We start from the raw sequence: 19,767 nt of genomic DNA, 5'->3' as shown, positions 1-19,767 counted from the left end.
TATATAATGTCATCTCTTGAAATGCCCTCAAAAATCTTGCACACCACTGATGTCAGATTTGCCGTATAGTACATGCTTGGTACCACCCTCTTACCTTTCTTAAATATCGGTACCACTCTCACATGCATTCTCCAATCCTAAGGTTCCAATCCTGTTACAAAGAAGTCTAGGAACATGAGATACAGTGGTCTGTCAATTACTGAGCTCAATTCCCTCAATATGCATGGATGAATGTCATCTGGCCTGGGAGATTTGTTAATATTTAATTTACTCAGACACAGGCGTACTATTTGTAAAAACCTAAAAATTTACCCAAAAGATGTTAAATTAGTTATTTTAACCTTGTTGAATGATCCCTGGAACAGACAGTTCCTCGATGAACACGAATGAAAAGTGCCTGTTTATTATATCAGCCTTTTCTTTGTCATTTATAAATATCTTGTTATAATCATTTATGGGGCTGACACAATCCTTTTTAAATATATACCTGGCAGGGCTCCGAATGGAAGAAGTTATATTTATTTTCTGTATTTCAAATTTGGTTAGAATTGAATGTGGACACCATGTTGCATTTCTACAATCCCTGAGGTGTCAAAACAGCAGAACTCCCCACAAGTGACCATTTTTTAGAAATTGGAGGCAGGAATTCAGCTAGGAGATGTTCCTCAAAAACTTTATTTTAGCCTCACATTTTTCATTCAGATAAGAGCAGAAAATGGACCACAAAATTTGTTATATAATTTCTATCAAAAGGAGTAACATCCCAAATGTGGTTGCACACTATGGTTTGTGCACACAGCCAGATTGGAAAGGAAAGAAAAAACATTTGGCTTGTGGGTCAAAGATTTTGCTTGAAAATGAGCAATTTGCAAATTCCTCAAGTAGCAGATCAGCAAAAAGCTTATACAAATGACCGCATTTTGTAAACTACACTGATAAAGAAATGAATGTAGTGATGTATTTAGTATTGTGAACTCATAGGTGCCTCACAGAATTTTAGAACAGAAAGACGTGAAAATAAAAAAATAAAAAATTACCACAAAAATGTATGATAGCTGCACATTTTTCATTTTTACAATGGGTAATAAGTAAAAATGGAAAATTCGAAATTACTATATGCTATACGACATGGCTCAGGAGAAAAGTGCAAATCTGACTTTTGGAATACAGACTTTGATTAAATAGCTGGTTGATGCTACTTTGCAGGCTCCCTAAGATAGCAAAACATCAGGGAAAAAAAACATTTTGGAAACTAGATTCCTCAGTTAATTCATCAAGGGGTGCTGTGAACCCCACAGCAGGTTTCCAGAAAAAAAAGTCACTCAGTGGATATTACCTAGTGAAAATTAATAAACGAGCATATTGCCAAACATATGCCAAATTGGGCTTCTGGAGACACACCTTATAAATTGGCTTTTTTCTGCTACCGTGATGCCATATATGTGGATTTTGATGGCCTCAGAGGGGATGAGGCCATGTGGATTTCTTTTAATTCAATTTAAAGGGGGCTCATGTCATTTTTCCGGAGGCTTTGTTCCACAAGTGACTTGGAACTCATTATTTTTCCATTGAGACATAACGGACATAAGTAGGGGATTGGTTTTTGGGGACAAGTTGAATTGTTTAAAATTGAATGGAATGAAATTTAGAGACTAAACGTTTGAATTTTCACTATAATGATGTGGATGAATTCACTTTGGACTGTATTGGACCTCTATTTGTCCTATGTGTAAAGGCATGCACACGACTTTGGTTGTCTACAATTATGTGTGCTAAAAAGACAGCATAACCAGAACAAAGGCCGGACAGAGTATAAAGTGACCCCATCTGTTGCTTTATAGTAAATGGTTCCATTGAGGGATTTATGTGGATGTTTTTTGGGCATTTAGACGGAAACCTTGAAGTAAATGCTCAGCATAGATCACAGGATAAATGTGAACCTAACCTTATATTAATTTTTGGGAGGCAGAATAAACAAATAAACAGCACTTCAAGAATGTCTTTTTTTTGTTTTTTATTTTACACCATGCACTGTGCAATGTAGGTGATAAAATAGCTTTTTTCTTTATGTCAGTTCGATTACAGTAATACCAGATTTATAATCTTTTTTTTATGTTTTTCTGCTTGTGCACCCTGAAATTTTCTTTTAGCAACAGCTGCTTATAAAGAAAATTTACACACATACATCATATATTCACACAGCATAAACACAGTATACACGCATACAGTATATATACACATACATTATACAGATTCATACAACATACAGTGAATGTAATAAAATAAAAAATACCAACATTTAAGTAATGTTGTTGCATAAGTGTAAAGCGGGCTTTACACGCTACAATATATCTAATGATGTGTCGGCGGGGTCACGTCGTAAGTGACGCACATCCGGCATCGTTAGTGATATTGTAGTGTGTGAAACCTCCGTGCGATTGCGATTGAACGAATATACGTTGATCGCATACACGTCGTTCAAAACCTAAAAATTGAACGTCGGGTTGTTCAATGTTCCCGATGCAGCACACATTGCACTGTGTGACACCCCGGAAACGATGAACTGCAGCTTACCTGCGTCCCACGGCTCCCGCCGGCTATGCAGAGGGAAGGAGGTGGGCGGGATGTTTACGTCTCGCTCATCTCCGTCCCTCCGCTTCTATTGGCCGGCTGCCGTGTGACGTCGCTGTGACGCCGAACGTCCCTCCCACTCCAGGAAGTGGATGTTCGCTGCCCACATCGAGGTCCTATGGTAGGTAGGTACGTGTGATGGCAATTAATCATTTGTGCAACACGGTCAACAAATCGAACGTGCCGCACATACGATGGGGGTGTGTCACATCGCATACGATATCATATGCTTAATTGTAAGGTGTAAAGCAGGCTTAAATGCCCTCCTATAATTGGGAATGTGGTTGAGTTCAGAATTAGCCAATCACATTTAATCCCATGACAAATAGTAGTCAGTACACAGTTGACATAATTTAAAGTGATTTCGATTAACTCTAGATAAAGTTTAGCTCTTCTAGTAGGTTTTTCCTGATATTTTTTGGTTATGTTTTCAGTAAAAAGCTGAAACATGGCAAAGGAACCTCATTATCAAAAGTCATAAAAGGAGAAAGGTACAAAAAAATTCCTAGTTTTTAGATGTTCCAAGGAAAACAATGTGAAGATGGTCAATAAGATATAGCTATAATTTAGTATAACAGTGGCATTACCTACAACTGGACTTCCCTTACAAATTGCTGAAAATATAAAATGAAAGCTGGTCCATGAGGCTGCCAAAAATCATACAGCTACATTAAAGGAATTGCCTGAACTTCTGACAAGTACTAGTTGTTGTGTACTTCATGTGACAACAATATTCTGTATTCTTCGTATACAACCTTATACCCACTCATGTAAATTAAGGAGGCCATAATATTAAGTAATATACATAAAAAACAGAGCAAACAATATTGGGCTGGGGCGGTGGGGACAGACATTCAGGCAAAACAACCTAAACTTGTAAGTATGTACAGCAATGGCGCTGTCTTATATTTGTTTATAATTTTGCAATAGCGGATTTAACATAAGGAATTTCCAATTCCATTGCTGTTTTTACCCCATCTTACCAAGAGATTCTCTTCTATAGTGATGGGTGGACCCGGACTGTAAAAGTCTGGACCTGCACGAGTTCAAAGATACCGGAGTGCTGGGCCCGGAATTCTCAGAGAATTTCGGGTATTGATCCGATCCAGCACTCGGGTAATAAAAAAAAATAAAGGAAGAGTAAAGAAAAAAAAATAAAGCAGGTGCACTATATTTACCAAGTCTTAGGCGCGGCTGTAACTGTTCCCGTGGCCACTCATTCTATTTCCGCAGCCGTGCATTATTCTTCATGCATGTATATTGCTTCCCCCGCCCATTGGCATCTGTGATTGGTTGCAGTCAGACAGCACCCCCACACTGAGTGATAGCGTGTCTGACGAGTCCAATCACAGAACCTGTCTGTGTACCTATATCGTACAGTAAAAATAAATAGTATAAAATAATAATAATAATAATATAAAATTGGCATAGAGTCCCCCATATTAAAGGGTCCCTCATATTATGATATACAAGAAAGATAAAGCTTGCAGCTACAGGCTGCAGCCCCCAGCCATGCATTTATCTTAGCTGTGCATCAAAATAAGAGGAACCGCATGTGGCTTTTTTTTTTAAAAAACCGCACAAGGGCAATCGGGAAGATTCTGGGATTGTCGCATCTAATGAATCCATCAATTTTGGGTGGCTGTCGGCTGCTATTTTTAGGCTGGAGGGCCAGATAAGAATGGGTATACACTGGCCTGAGAATACCAGCCGACAGCTGTTGGGCTTTATCTTGGTTAGGTATCAAAATTGGGGGGGGATCACATTTTGTTTTTTTACATTTTTTATTTCAATAATTAAAAAAAAGCGCCGCATGCAGTTCCTCTTATTTTACTAAACAGTCAAGATAAGCACACGGCTGGGGGCTGCAGCCAGTATTCTACATCTGTGCTGGCTATCAAAATAGGCGGGGATCTCATGCCAATTTTTTAATTTATTTTTATTATTTATTTATTTTTATACAATGGTAGATGCACACAGCTTCTGTGATTTGAAGCAGTCAGCTGACACATTGCTACTCAGGGTGGTGGCGCATCTGACTGCAACCAATCACAGATGCTGGTTGTTGAGGAAAGCAGTACATATGCAATGACGTTAATGAGCTGCCGTGGGAACAGTTACATCTGCACCGGACACTTGGTAAGTACAGCCTCCTTGTTCCTATCTCCCTATCCCTTCTACTACCATTTTTAATTGCTGGATTCTGGTCCCCATAGACTAATATGGGGACCAGCGTCCGGCTAGATATTCGGGATTAACCTCTCCGGTTAGGTATTCGGGATTAACCCCAGATTGGAACTGTTTTTTTTTAACCTGGTTAGAGCAGACAGTCTGGGTATCTGTGAGTCTGGCCATCATTACTCTTCTATTCAAACATTTCAATGTGTACAACATAGGGCAACCATAGATATGTTCCATGTGCTATTCACACTTTTGGCCTGTAATCACAAGCCACATAATGTATATCTCTTTGAGACATTTATATATACATTTTATTTTTTGTTTTTGTTTGTTAGATCCTCCTAAATATACATGATTTTACAGCTGATCGTCACCACACCAAAAGATTTTCTTACATCAATGGATTAAACAGGGAAAATGGTATCCATGCAACAATATAGAGTCAGTATGGGTAAATGTACATGGGGAGGGGAATAATGGAAAAATGCTGATTGGTGTTTGCTATAAGCCTCCTAACATACCTGAACAAATAGAAGATGAAATGCTGCAACAAATTGAAAAGGCAGCTAATAATAATAATCGGATTCTTATTATGGGGGATTTCAACTATCCAGACATACAGTGGGACATAGAATCTTCTGGTTCTGCTAAAAGCTGTAAGTTCTTATCTACTATTCAAGACAATTTCCTCTTTCAGATGGTAGATGAACTGACAAGGGGAGATAATCTGCTAGATCTTGTCCTGTCAAATAGACCGGATACAATTTCAGATCTACAGGTCCGGGAGCACTTGGGCACCAGCGATCATAATATGGTAAGCTTCAACGTAATATTCAATAGAACATTTCAAAGGGGAAATGCTAAAACCTGGAATTTTAGGAAAGCTGATTTCAACAAATTAAGGGAAGAGCTTAAAGGTGTAGATTGGGATAAAGTCATGATAACTGGGGATACCGAACATAAATGGGGTAAGTTTAAGGATATACTACTTGAGTCCTGTAAAAAAACTTATCTTACCTCTGGTAATAAAATATCCAGGAATAAAACGAAAGCACTATGGATAAATAAGACTGTACAAAGTATAATAAAACAAGAACAAAGGGCGTTTAAAATCTTAAAGGCTGAGAATACAGAAATAGCATTTCAGAAGTATAAACATATCAATAGGAAATGTAAAAAAGAAATCAAACAAGCAATGAAACAAAAATCACCAATGACATTAATATAAATCCCAAAATCTTTTATAAATACATTAATGCCAAAAGGAAAACAAAGGATAGTATCGGCTCCTTAAGATATAATAACAAGTTAGTAATTGAGGACAAACAAAAGACTGAGATATTAAATAGGCATTTCTCATCTGTGTTCAACAAGGAACTGACTGTACCAGGGATCATTCAACAAGTGAAAAATCAAAGTTCACCACCCGATATAATTAATTTAACACAAGATGAAGTACGCCTATGTCTGAGTAAATTAAACATTTGACAAATCCCCAGTGCCAGATGGCATTCATCCACGAATATTGAGGAAATTGAGCTCCATAATCGACAGACCACTGTATCTCATCTTTTTAGACTCACTTGTAACAGGGTTGATGCCTCAGGATTGGAGGATTGCTGATGTGGTACCAATATTTAAGAAAGGTAAGAGGGTAGATCCAGGCAACTACCGTCCAGTAAGCATGACATCAGTAGTATGCAAAGTTTTTGAGGGCATTTTAAGGGATGACATGCAAAAATATATTGCAAAAAATAATATGATAACTGACAAGTCATGTCTAAAGAATCTGTTGGGGTTCTATGAGGGGGTAAGTGCAAACCTGGATATTGGTAATGCAGCTGATCTGATTTATTTGGACTTTGCAAAGGCATTTGATATTGTACCACATAATAGTCTTATACTAAAGCTTCAGAAGCAAGGACTAGGGGAAACTATTTGCAACTGGGTAAGGAATTACCTAAAAGATAGGAAACAAAGAGTAGTCATAAATGGTACATACTCTAAACGGGCTATAGTCAGCAGTGGGGTGCTGCAGGGATCTGTGCTAGGACCGATTCTTTTTAATCTCTTTATTAATGACCTTGTGGATGGGATTGATAGTAAAGTGTCAGTCTTTGCTGATGACACCAAACTATGTAGGATATTAAAAACTGACCTTGATAGTACAATATTACAAAAAGATCTGGATAAGATGTCAGAATGGGCAGATACTTGGCAAATGAGATTTAATGTTGATAAATGTAAAGTAATGCACTTAGAACGGAGTAATCCTATAGCTGCGTATACATTAAATGGAAGTAAACTCGGGACTACAGAACAGGAGAAGGACTTGGGCATTCTCATTACAAATAAGCTGAGCAGCAGCACTCAATGTCAAGCAACAGCTGCTAAAGCAAACAAGATTTTAGGGTGTATAAAAAGAGAGATTTAGATCCCGTGATCCCAACGTATTGTTGCCCCTCTATAAATCACTTGTAAAGCCACATCTGGAATATGGGATCCAGTTTTGGGCTCCACATTTTAAAAAGGACATTCAGAAGTTAGAGTCAGTTCAAAGGCGGGCGACTAGACTACTACTAGGAATGGAAGGCCTCCCATATGATGACAGGTTGAAAAAGGTAGATATGTTTAGCTTATAAAAAAGACGTCTCAGAGGAGATCTCATTTATATGTATAAATACATGTGTGGTGAATATAAAGGACTGGCGCATGACTTATTTCTTCCAAAAACAGTACTAAGGACAAGGGGGCATACACTGTGAGTGGAAGAAAAGCTATTCCGACAGCTAAATAGGAAAGGGTTCTTTACAGTTAGAGCAGTCAGACTGTTGAATGCCCTACCACAAGAGGTAGTAATGGCCTATAACAGCTTTTATAAAAGGGTTGGATGGTTTCCTCAGTACACAAAACATTGTTGGATATAAATGACTTAGTGACCAAATGTAGAACTGGTGGAGGAAGGTTGAACTAGATGGACCTAGGTCTTTTTTCAACCTAAGTAACTATGTAACTATAAACTACTAGAAGGTGGCCCGATTCTAATGCATCAGGTATTCTAGAATTTACGTATTGTGTAGTTAATGTACGATTTTTGTTATATATATGGATGTTGTTGTGTGTAGTTGCCAATTGTTTGTGTAGGGCGCTGTAAATGTTCTGGGTGTTGTCTGGGTGGGGGGTGGTGAGAGCGGTGTTGTTTGTGTGTTGCGTTGTGTGTTGCAGTGTTTGTGGAGCGCTGTGTGTCTGTAGCATTGTGTGTGTGTGGTGCTGTGTGTGTTGCGCGGTTTCTGTGGGTGGGTGTGTGTGGGGTGCGTGTGTGTGTTTTGGGGGAGGTATGTTTTGTGCAATGTGTGTGTTGCGCGGTATGTGCATATATTTGTGTGTGTCGTGGGGTTTTTGTGTTGTGTGTGTGCAGCATTGTCTGTGTGTGTGTGGGTGTCTGTGTAGGGCGGTGTTTGTGGTTCCCAGTGTGTGTGTGGTGTGTTGTGCGGTGCGCGTGTGGCGATGTGTGTGTGTGTTTTGGGGGGAGGTGTGCACCCCGCATCGTGCTCCATCCCCCATGCTGTGCACCCCTCATCGTGCTCCATCCCCCATGCTACGCACCTCCCATCGTGCTCCTTCCCCTTGCTGCGCACCCCCCATCATGCTCCATCCCCCATGCTGTGCACCCCCATCGTGCTTCATCCCTTATGCTGCGCACCCCCAATCGTGCTCCATCCCCCATGCTGCGCACCCCCTATTGTACTCGATCCCCCATGCTGCGCAACCCCCATTGTGCTCCATCCCCCATGCTGCGCATTCCCCATCGTGTTCCATCCAACATGCTGCGCACCCCCCATCGTGCTCCGTCCCTCATGCTGCACACCCTCCATCGTGCTCCATCCTCCATGCTGCGCACCCCCATCGTGCTCCATCCCCCATGCTGCGCACCCCTCATCGTGCTCCATCCCCCATGCTGCGCACCCCTCATCGTGCTCCATCCCCCATGCTGCGCACCCCTCATCGTGCTCCATCCCCCATGCTGTACACCCCCATCGTGCTTCATCCCTTATGCTGCGCACCCCCAATCGTGCTCCATCCCCCATGCTGCGCACCCCCTATTGTACTCGATCCCCCATGCTGCGCAACCCCCATTGTGCTCCATCCCCCATGCTGCGCATTCCCCATCGTGTTCCATCCAACATGCTGCGCACCCCCCATCGTGCTCCGTCCCTCATGCTGCACACCCCCCATCATGCTCCATCCTCCATAATGCACACCCCCCATCGTGCTCCATCCTCCATGCTGCGCACCCCCATCGTGCTCCATCCCCCATGCTGCGCACCCCTCTTCGTGCTCCATCCCCCATGCTGTGCACCCCTCATCGTGCTCCATCCCCCATGCTGCGCACCCCCCATCGTGCTACATCTCCTATGCTGCGCACCCCCCATTGTGCTCCATCCTCCATGCTGCACACCCCCCATCGTGCTCCATCCTCCATGCTGCACACCCCCCATCGTGCCTCATCCCCCATGTTGGGGCCGCCGGGGGCATGTCCGAGCATGGCAATGTGTGCCGGGGGCGGGGCTGAGCGGGCGAGGCATCAGCATATGCCGGCTCCCTGCACATGTTTACCAGGAGCCGGTGTACGCTGATAACCATGATACACATCGGGTAACTAAGGGAAGTGCTTCCTATAGTTACGCGATGTGTATTATGGTTACCAGCGTACACCGGCTCCGTCATGATCCCAGCATCGCAAGGTTATGTCCGCTGGGGGCGGGGCCGAGTGTGCCAATGTGTGGCGGGGGCGAGCGGGCGAGGCGTCAGCGTATGCCGGCTCCCAGCACATGTGTACAGGGAGCCGGTGTACGCTGGAGCGGGCGATGCATGCGGAAGGCCGGGGCAAGCAGCCAATCCATACGGGGGGCGGGGCCAGGCCGAGGTGAGCTGCCAATCCGTGGGGGGGTGGGGCCAGGCCGAGCCCAGCGGCCAATCCGACAGTTGTCACTGTAACGACACTGTCACGGTGACACAATTTTGGAGCAAGACAGACAGACAAACTGATAGACAGACAGAATAAGGTAATTATATATATATAGATAGTCACTTCATTAAAATCCTGTATATTCTGGCTAGTATTTTTGCATTTTCAATACTACATAGTTACCTCACTTACATTTTAATACTGTAGTGATATCTACAATATGTCTGTCCTCATTCAAACAATAGCTGCTATATTTTAGTAGTCTAATTGCATACATTTGGTGTATCTCTTTTAATTGTACTTAATAAAATTGAAACTTTTAGCCCCAATACTATGTTTGTTTTATTTTAGTGTATCTTATATATGTCTGACCTGTGAGGTAGGGTGGCAAGATGAAGGCCTTTTGTTAGAAAGAAAAACATTCATTCCCAGCTATGTTTTGCCAAAACCTCCATAAAGTCTACCAAATGCATGAGGGAAAGCATTTTATGGTCTGATATGATTAAGGTTTAACTCTTTGGCCATATTTCAAAAGATATGTGTGCCACAAAGCCAACACTGTGCACAAACAAAAGCTATGCCCACCATGAAGCATGATGGAGCCAACATTATGTTTTTGGGATATTTTTTGGCAGCTGGAACTGGGGCTTTATTCAAGGTGGAAGGAATTGTGAATAGTTTCATATATCTGACCTTTTTGCATCAAAACTTTTAGGTATCTGCTACAACGCTGAAGATCTTAAGGAACTACACGTTTAAGAACATCAAAAACGTTAAGCAAATATCCAAATGAACAAAATAATATTTAAGATAGAAGAGAAGAGTTTTGGAATGGCCAAGATAAAGGTCAGATCTGAATCCAGTTAAAAATCTGTCTGTTAACTACAGTGCCTACAAGTAGTATTCAACCCCCTGCAGATTTAGCAGGTTTGATAAGATGCAAATAAGTTAGAGCCTGCAAACTTCAAACAAGAGCAGGATTTATTAACAGATGCATAAATCTTACAAACCAACAAGTTATGTTGCTCAGTTAAATTTTAATACATTTTCAACATAAAAGTGTGGGTCAGTTATTATTCAACCCCTAGGTTTAATATTTTGTGGAATAACCCTTGTTTGCAATTACAGCTAATAATCGTCTTTTATAAGACCTGATCAGGCCGGCACAGGTCTCTGGAGTTATCTTGGCCCACTCCTCCATGCAGATCTTCTCCAAGTTATCTAGGTTCTTTGGGTGTCTCATGTGGACTTTAATCTTGAGCTCCTTCCACAAGTTTTCAATTGGGTTAAGGTCAGGAGACTGACTAGGCCACTGCAACACCTTGATTTTTTCCCTCTTGAACCACGCCTTGGTTTTCTTGGCTGTGTGCTTTGGGTCGTTGTCTTGTTGGAAGATGAAATGACGACCCATCTTAAGATCCTTGATGGAGGAGCGGAGGTTCTTGGCCAAAATCTCCAGGTAGGCCGTGCTATCCATCTTCCCATGGATGCGGACCAGATGGCCAGGCCCCTTGGCTGAGAAACAGCCCCACAGCATGATGCTGCCACCACCATGCTTGACTGTAGGGATGGTATTCTTGGGGTCGTATGCAGTGCCATCCAGTCTCCAAACGTCACGTGTGTGGTTGGCACCAAAGATCTCGATCTTGGTCTCATCAGACCAGAGAACCTTGAACCAGTCTGTCTCAGAGTCCTCCAAGTGATCATGAGCAAACTGTAGACGAGCCTTGACATGACGCTTTTAAATTAAAGGTACCTTATGGACTCGTCTGGAACGGAGACCATTGCGGTGGAGTACGTTACTTATGGTATTGACTGAAACCAATGTCCCCACTGCCATGAGATCTTCCCGTAGCTCCTTCCTTGTTGTCCTTGGGTTAGCCTTGACTCTTCGGACAAGCCTGGCCTCGGCACGGGTGGAAACTTTCAAAGGCTGTCCAGGCCGTGGACGGCTAACAGTAGTTCCATAAACCTTCCACTTCCGGATGATGCTCCCAACAGTGGAGACAGGTAGGCCCAACTCCTTGGAAAGGGTTTTGTACCCCTTGCTAGCCTTGTGACCCTCCACGATCTTGTCTCTGATGGCCTTGGAATGCTCCTTTGTCTTTCCCATGTTGACCAAGTATGAGTGCTGTTCACAAGTTTAGGGAGGGTCTTAATTAGTCAGAAAAGGCTGGAAAAAGAGATAATTAATCCAAACATGTGAAGCTCATTGTTCTTTGTGCCTGAAATACTTCTTAATACTTTAGGGGAACCAAACAGAATTCTTGTGGTTTGAGGGGTTGAATAACAAATGACCCTCTGAATAAACTTTTCACAATTTAAAAAAAAAAAATAAAAAAAGAAATAACATTCTTTTTTGCTGCAGTGCATTTCACACTTCCAGGCTGATCTACAGTCCAAATGTCACAATGCCAAGCTAATTCCGAATGTGTAAACCTGCTAAATCTGCAGGGGGTTGAATACTACTTGTTGGCACTGTATATAGATGGCTGTACATAAAAGATTCAATCTGTCAGATTTGGAGTACTACTGTAAGGAACAGTGAACAAAGATTGCCATTTTTAAATGTGTCATGCTGAAATACTCCCACCCAAAAAGACTGAATGCTGTCATAAATTCAAGGGCTACATCAAAAAAGTATTAGTTAAGGAGTGCATAGATTTATTTTTTTTATTTAATTTTCTTCTTCCACCTGAAAAAATTTCAGCTTGTTTATCAATTGAACTGTACAAATTGAAGGTGACATTAAAGAAAAAGATCTAAAATTATTTTTCTTGACATGATGATATGATTTTTTTACATGACTAAAACCTGGAATTTTATCAATGGTGTGTAGAATGTTTATGTCTGTTGTATATTGTATCTGTGTATTTATGCGTGGTAAAGTTGAGCGGGTACCTAATTATTCGTATTCGCTCAATCATAACAAGTATTGTCTAATATTCGTGTATTCTTTCCGAATAGCGTGTGCAATGCAAGTCAATGGGGAAAAACTCGCAAAGTAACAAGTAACCCGAATGCCGTACTATTCATGTGAGTAGCAAATAGTGCAGCATTTGGGTTACTCCTTACTTTGCGAGTATTCCCCATTGACTTGCATTGCACAAGCTATTCTGAATGAATATGCGAGTATTAGACAGTACTCATTATGAGTATATTGAGTACGAATAGTTAGGTGCTCGCTCAACTCTAGTCTGTGTGTATTTACTGTATATGTATATATATATATATATATATATACATATATATATATACTGTCTAGTATGTGTTTATAGATTATGTGTGTATACTGTGTGTATGTACTTTATGTATTTGTTCATATACTGTGTATAAGTAAAATATCTAACATTGATTTATTGAATATGGGGTTTAAAAGGAAATCTATCAGCAGATGTTTTCTATCTTATGCGGGCTTTACACGAGTTGACCGATCGTGCAATTTCACGATCGATTGTACCCGCCCCCGTTGTTTGTACGTCACGGGCAAATCGCTGCCCGTGTCGCACAAAGTCGTGAAACCCTCGTCACACGTACTTACCTGCTGAGCGACCTCGCTGTGGGCGGCGAACATTCTCTTCCTGAAGGGGGAGGGACGTTCAGCATCACAGCTACGTCAAACAGCCGCCGGCCAATAGAAGCGGAGGGGCGGCGATGAGCGGGATGTAAACATCCCGCCCATCTCCTTCCTTCCGAATAGCCGCCGGGAGCCGTGGGACGCAGGTAAGCTGTGTTCATCATTCTCGGGATGTCACACGGAGCAATGTGTGCTAACCCAGGTACGATGAAGAACCGGCGCCATTTTAATTAAACAATTTTTTAAAACTGAGCGACAAGTACACGGCCTGTAGTCCCACCCCCAGGACGTACATTTCACCTTCCTTATTTTGCTCTTCAACAATTTAATTATTACGGCTCATAAATTATTAAAGGGATTTAATATCTACAGACAAAAATGAGTCATCTATTGTCAGGCTGGCATCACTTTGTCTTCTTATATACATCTTTTTTGTATATAATTTGTTATTATTATTATTCTTTTGACCTTTTGTTTGAAATCCCAATCTTTTGTGAGGCACCTTTTATGGATATAAAGCGGGCTTTACATGCTATGAGATCACTACAGCGATCTCGTTGGGGTCACAGATTTTGTGACGCACATCCGGACGCTGTAGCGATCTCGTTGTGTGTGACTCCTAGGAGCGATTTTGGATTGTTGCAAAAACGTCCAAAATCGCTCCTCGTTGACACGGGGGTCCATTCTCAAAGATCGCTGCTTTTGCGTGGGTGAAGTTGATCCTTGTCTTTGCAGCAGCACACATCGCTACGTGTGACGCCGCAGGAACGAGGAACCTCTCCTTACTTGCCACACGCCAGCAATGAGGAAGGAGAGAGGTGGGCGGGATGTTCGTCCCGCTCATCTCTGCCCCTCCGCTTCTATTGGGCGGCGGTTCAGTGACGCAGCTGTGATGTCACTGTGATGCTGCACGAACCGCCCCCTTAGAAAGGAGGCATTTCGCCGGTCACAGCGATTTCGCAGGGCAGTTAAGTAGTGTGACGGGTCTGGGCGATGTTGTGCGCCACGGGCAGCGATTTGCCCATGTCGCACAACCGATGGGGGCGCATAAAGCGGCTTTTAGGGGTACTTCTCACATAGCGAGATTGCTAGCGAGATCTCTGCTGAGTCACGATTTTTGTGACGCAGCAGTGACCTCATTAGCGATCTCGCTGTGTGTGACACTGCTGTGAGATCGCAGCTCGATGCACACACTGCTGGTTCATTTTTTGATTGTTGCTCTCCCGCTGTTAAGCAGACATCGCTGTGTGTGACAGCGAGAGAGCAACAATCTGAATGTGCAGGGAGCAGTGAGCCAGCGTCTGGCAGCCTGCGGTAAGCTGTAACCAAGGTAAACATCGGGTAACCAAGGTGGTTATCCGATATTTACGTTAGTTACTAGCGTCCGTCGTTCTCACGCTGCCAGTGCCGGCTCCCTGCTCCCTGCACACGTAGCCGGATTACACATCAGGTAAATAAGCAAACGTTTGCTTATTAACCCGATGTGTACTGTGGCTACGAGTGCAGGGAGCCAGCACTAAGCGGTGTGAGCTGGTAACCAAGGTAAATGTAGGTAGATGTTTACCGTGGTTACCAGTGTCCGTAGCTTCCAGACACCGGCTCCCTGCAAATGCAGCATCGCTTCCACGTCACTGCTGGCTGGGGGCTGGTCACTGGTCGCTGGTGACATCTGCCTATTTGACAGCTCACCAGCGACCATGTAGCGATGCACCAGCGATCCTGACCAGGTCAGATCGCTTGGTGGGATCGCTGGTGCGTCGCTAAAATGTGACGGTACCCTTAGGGGCACTTTGCACACTATGACATCGCAAGCCGATGCTTGCGATGCCAAGCGCGATAGTCCCCGCCCCCAACGCAGCTGCGATATCATGGTGATAGCTGGCGTAGCGAACATTATCGCTACGCCAGCTTCACATGCACTCACTTGCCCTGCGACGTCGCTCTGGCCGGATACCCGCCTCCTTATTAACGGGGCGGGTCATGCGGCATCATAGCGACGTCACACGGCAGGCGGCCAATAGAAGCGGAGGCGCGGAGATGAGCGAGACGTAAACATCCCGCCCACCTCCTTCCTTCCGCATAGCTGGCGTGAGCCGCAGGACGCAGGTAGGAGATGTTCCTTGCTCCTGTGGCTTCACACACAGCGATTTGTGTTGCCGCAGGAACGAGGAACAACATCGTAACACCGGTCATTTCCAAATTCTGGAAATGACCGATGCTACACTGATGATACGATTACGATGATTTTGCGCTCGTTAATCGTATCAAAAAGGCTTTACACACTACGATATCGCCTGCGACGCCGGATGTGCGTCACTTTCAATTTGACCCCACCGACATCGCACCTGCGATGTCGTAGTGTGCAAAGGGCCCCTAAGTCTCTTTTTTAGCTACAGCATATCTTCACTGTAAAAGGTAAATACCCTTTTACCACTCATTCTGCAATTTAAATTTTCACCTTTGGCAGCAGGGAGGTGAGAATTGGCCCTGGTATGGATGCCACTTGTGTATCATATGGAAGGCATGTGTAAGGCATATGTACAGCGATGTCATTTGTGCACTGTTCCGAGTGCCAAATTAACAATTTTCAGTGTTATATTTATATAATTTTATATTAAGACGAAAATATTTATTTATATTCAACAGTAGAGGTCACTTACAGTACTGTATGTTGATAAGAAAGTTAAGAGGAAATATTTTTCAGGGCAACATTAACTTTTTAAGAATTAGGGAATTTTGAGTTCTTAGCTTTAATTTTTTTTTTCCTTACCATTTTCCAGGAGTCATAACTTTTTAATTATTTTATCGACATAAAAGTTTGATGGCTTGTTGTTTTTTGCAGATTGAGTTGCAGTTTTAAAAGGTGTCATTTATTTTTACATACATTGTACTAAAATAGGGGTGAAAATCTTCAAATTTCAGATTAAATGGTGAAAAAAAAATGCTATTCCACCATTGTTTTTGGTGGTTTTGAAATAACTTTAAAAAATTATTTTCCAGGATACTTCAATTAAAGAGTACTGAACATGCATCAAGTTTTTTTTTTCCTTTTTAAATGGTAAAAAAATGAACGGAATATTGTAAAAAAATATATTTTAGCCTTGTGGTGCAATTTTGCATAATATTTTTATTTCTCTTTTGATGGGGCTAAGTGTGAAACTGATTTTTTCATGTTGAGCTGACAGCTTCAGGGATACTAATTTGGTGTACTTACAGTCATATGAAAAGGTTTGGGTACCCCTATTAATGTTAACCTTTTTTCTTTATAACAATTTGGGTTTTTGCAACAGCTATTTCAGTTTCATATATCTAATAACTGATGGACTGAGTAATATTTCTGGATTGAAATGAGGTTTATTGTACTAACAGAAAATGTGCAATCCGCATTTAAACAAAATTTGACCAGTGCAAAAGTATGGGCACCTCAACATAAAAGTGACAATAATATTTTGTAGATCCTCCTTTTGCAAAAATAACAGCCTCTCGTCGCTTCCTGTAGCTTTTAATGAGTTCCTGGATCCTGGATGAAGGTATATTTGACCATTCCTGTTTACAAAACAATTCCAGTTCAGTTAAGTTTGATGGTCGCCGAGCATGAACAGCCCGCTTGAAATCATCCCACAGATGTTCAATGATATTCAGGTCTGGGGACTGGGATGACCATCCCAGAATATGGTAATTGTTCCTCTGAATGAATGCCTGAGTAGATTTGGAGCGGTGTTTTGGATCATTGTCTTTCTGAAATATCCATCTCCTGTGTAACGTCTTCGTCACTGATTCTTGCACATTATTGTCAAGAATCTGCTGATACTGAGTTGAATCCATGTGACCCTCAACTTTAACAAGATTCCCGGAGCCGGCATGGCCACACAGCCCCAAAGCATGATGGAACCTCCACCAAATTTTATTGTGGGTAGCAAGTGCTTTTCTTGGAATGCCATGTTTTTTTGCCTCCATGCAAAACGCCTTTCTGTATGACCAAACAACTCAATCTTTGTTTCATCAGTCCACAGGACCTTCTTCCAAAATGTAACTGGCTTGTCCAAATGTAGTTTTGCATACCTCAGGCGACTGTGTTTGTGGCGTGCTTGCAGATACGGCTTCTTTCGCATCACTCTCCCATACAGCTTCAACTTGTGCAACATGCGCTGTATTGTTGACCGATGTACAGTGACGCCATCTGCAGCAAGATTATGCTGCAGGTCTTTGGAGGTGGTCTGTGGATTGTCCTTGACTGTTCTCACCATTCTTCGCCTTTGCCTTTCTGATATTTCTTTGCCTGCCACTTCTGGGCTTAACAAGAACTGTACCTGTGTTCTTCCATTTCCTTAATATATTCCTCACAGTGGAAACTGACAGTTTAAATCTCTGAGACAATTTTTGTATCCTTCCCCTGAACAACTATGTTGAATAATCTTTGTTTTCAGATCATTTGAGAGTTGTTTTGAGGAGCCCATGATGCCACTCTTCATAGGAGATTCAAATAGAAGAACAACTTGCAAGTGGCCACCTTAAATACCTTTTCTCATGATTGGATATACCTGCCTATGAAGTTCAAAGCTCAATGAGGTTACAAAACCAATTTAGTGCTTTAGTAAGTCAGTAAAAAGTAGTTAGGAGTGTTCAAATCAAGAAATTGATAAGGGTGCCCATACTTTTGCACCGGTCAAATTTAGTTTAAATGCGGATTGCACATTTTCTGTTAGTACAATAAACCTCATTTCAATCCAGAAATATTATTCAGTCTATCAGTTATTAGATATATGAAACTGAAATAGCTGTTGCAAAAACCCAAATTGTTATAAAGAAAAAAAGTTAACATTAATAGGGGTGCCCAACCTTTTCATATGACTGTATGATGCTTTGATTGCATATTATTACATTTTTGGAGTAGGTGAGATGGCCCAAAAAAATGCAATACTGGTGTTTTGATATTTTTCTCTCCACAAAATTTACTGATCTGGTTAATTAATTCTGTATCTTAATAGATCTGCCGATTATAAATGCAGCAATACCAAATATGTTTACTTTATAATTTTTTTTTCTTTTATTTTTAGGAAAGGGATCATTTAGATTTTTAGATATACTGTACATTTTTTCAATTACTTATTATTTTAAAAGTTGTTGTTTTATTTTTACAATAGTTTTTAGTCCCCTTACGTGACTTCAATCTGCGATTGTTTAATTTCTTATATTGTATACTGCAATACTATAATATTGCCCCATATTGTTAAAGTCATAAACTCCTATGAAGCTCAGCCTATGGCTGAACTTCATAGGAGGACAGAGATGACAGTTTTGGGTTCTTCAGTAAGCCCCCAACTGTCATAGTATCCTATCTTTCCCCCGTGTTGCTGGGGGTGATATAAGCCCATGTATGCATGTGACATGCCCACGGGTTCTGAAGTTACCCATCACCAGGCTGCGGTTCTTCTCCTGGGTCGCCACGGTGGCCTTGCCCGCTTCCGTAACCCCGGCAGTGTCATTAAAGATGGGAATGGGGATGATGGGAGTAGTTTTTCTTAATGCCACCTGTGGTGTGCGGCCAATTATTAGCCACCGCTGTGGGACTTCTCTCTCTGCTGGGGAAGATGGTGACGCAGCTCGGATGTTGCAGCTCTCCACAGATAGAGCTTGGCCCCAGGGAGGATGATAGGGGTTGGGGTTGCCTATCACTAAGGGGCGTGATGTTGGAAGCACCGGCAGTAACGGGACGACACAGAGGGTGCAGTTCAAGCTCTTTACTCACTTGAAGTACACTGCCGTTGGAGCACTGAGCTATGCTGTGATGGGCTTTAGCCGATCCCGGATATTTTGGAGGTCGAGGCCAGTGTTTCTTTCTGTGCGTCCCTTTTTGACGGTTTCCCTCCACCCCCAGCTCCTGGGCTGTGGAAAGGGTCATGGGTGCCTTCTGCACTCCCCGCGAATCCTGGGATCCCCTTTCTTTCCTAAGAACCTGGTTCGAGATTCCAGCTCCACACCATGGGCCCCAAACTGTCCATGTCTCTGCTAATCTCCTCCTGAGTGCTACCTGACGCTTGCTGCACTTGGAACAGACTGACTATTGTGTGAGATGGCTCCTAACTACCCCTGTTGATGCCCCGCCTCCCGGGTTCCTGAACTGGTGGGCAAGAGGTCCCATACCTCATGATGGCCACCCCAGCACCTACGCTAGCCCAGTCCCACTGGAAGAGCTCCCGTGTTATGTGATGGTTGAGTGTGTTGTTGGTGGTTTTCCGGCGACGACCTCCTCTGTATCTGAGATGAATACTGCACCTCGGGTGAGGTGAAGTCCCCTGTGGCGCCTGAAGCTGCAGGGGCACCACACAAGCAACATTTAAAAACTTGACTCCAACAGCAGCTGTTAGAAACTGATCGCTACCATGTAATATATCCGACATCAGCCACG

This window comes from Anomaloglossus baeobatrachus, chromosome 6 (assembly GCF_048569485.1).
Source record: "Anomaloglossus baeobatrachus isolate aAnoBae1 chromosome 6, aAnoBae1.hap1, whole genome shotgun sequence".
Lineage (NCBI taxonomy): Eukaryota > Metazoa > Chordata > Amphibia > Anura > Aromobatidae > Anomaloglossus > Anomaloglossus baeobatrachus.
The sequence above is the reverse complement of the archived record's forward strand: the minus strand, read 5'-3'. Positions refer to the sequence as shown.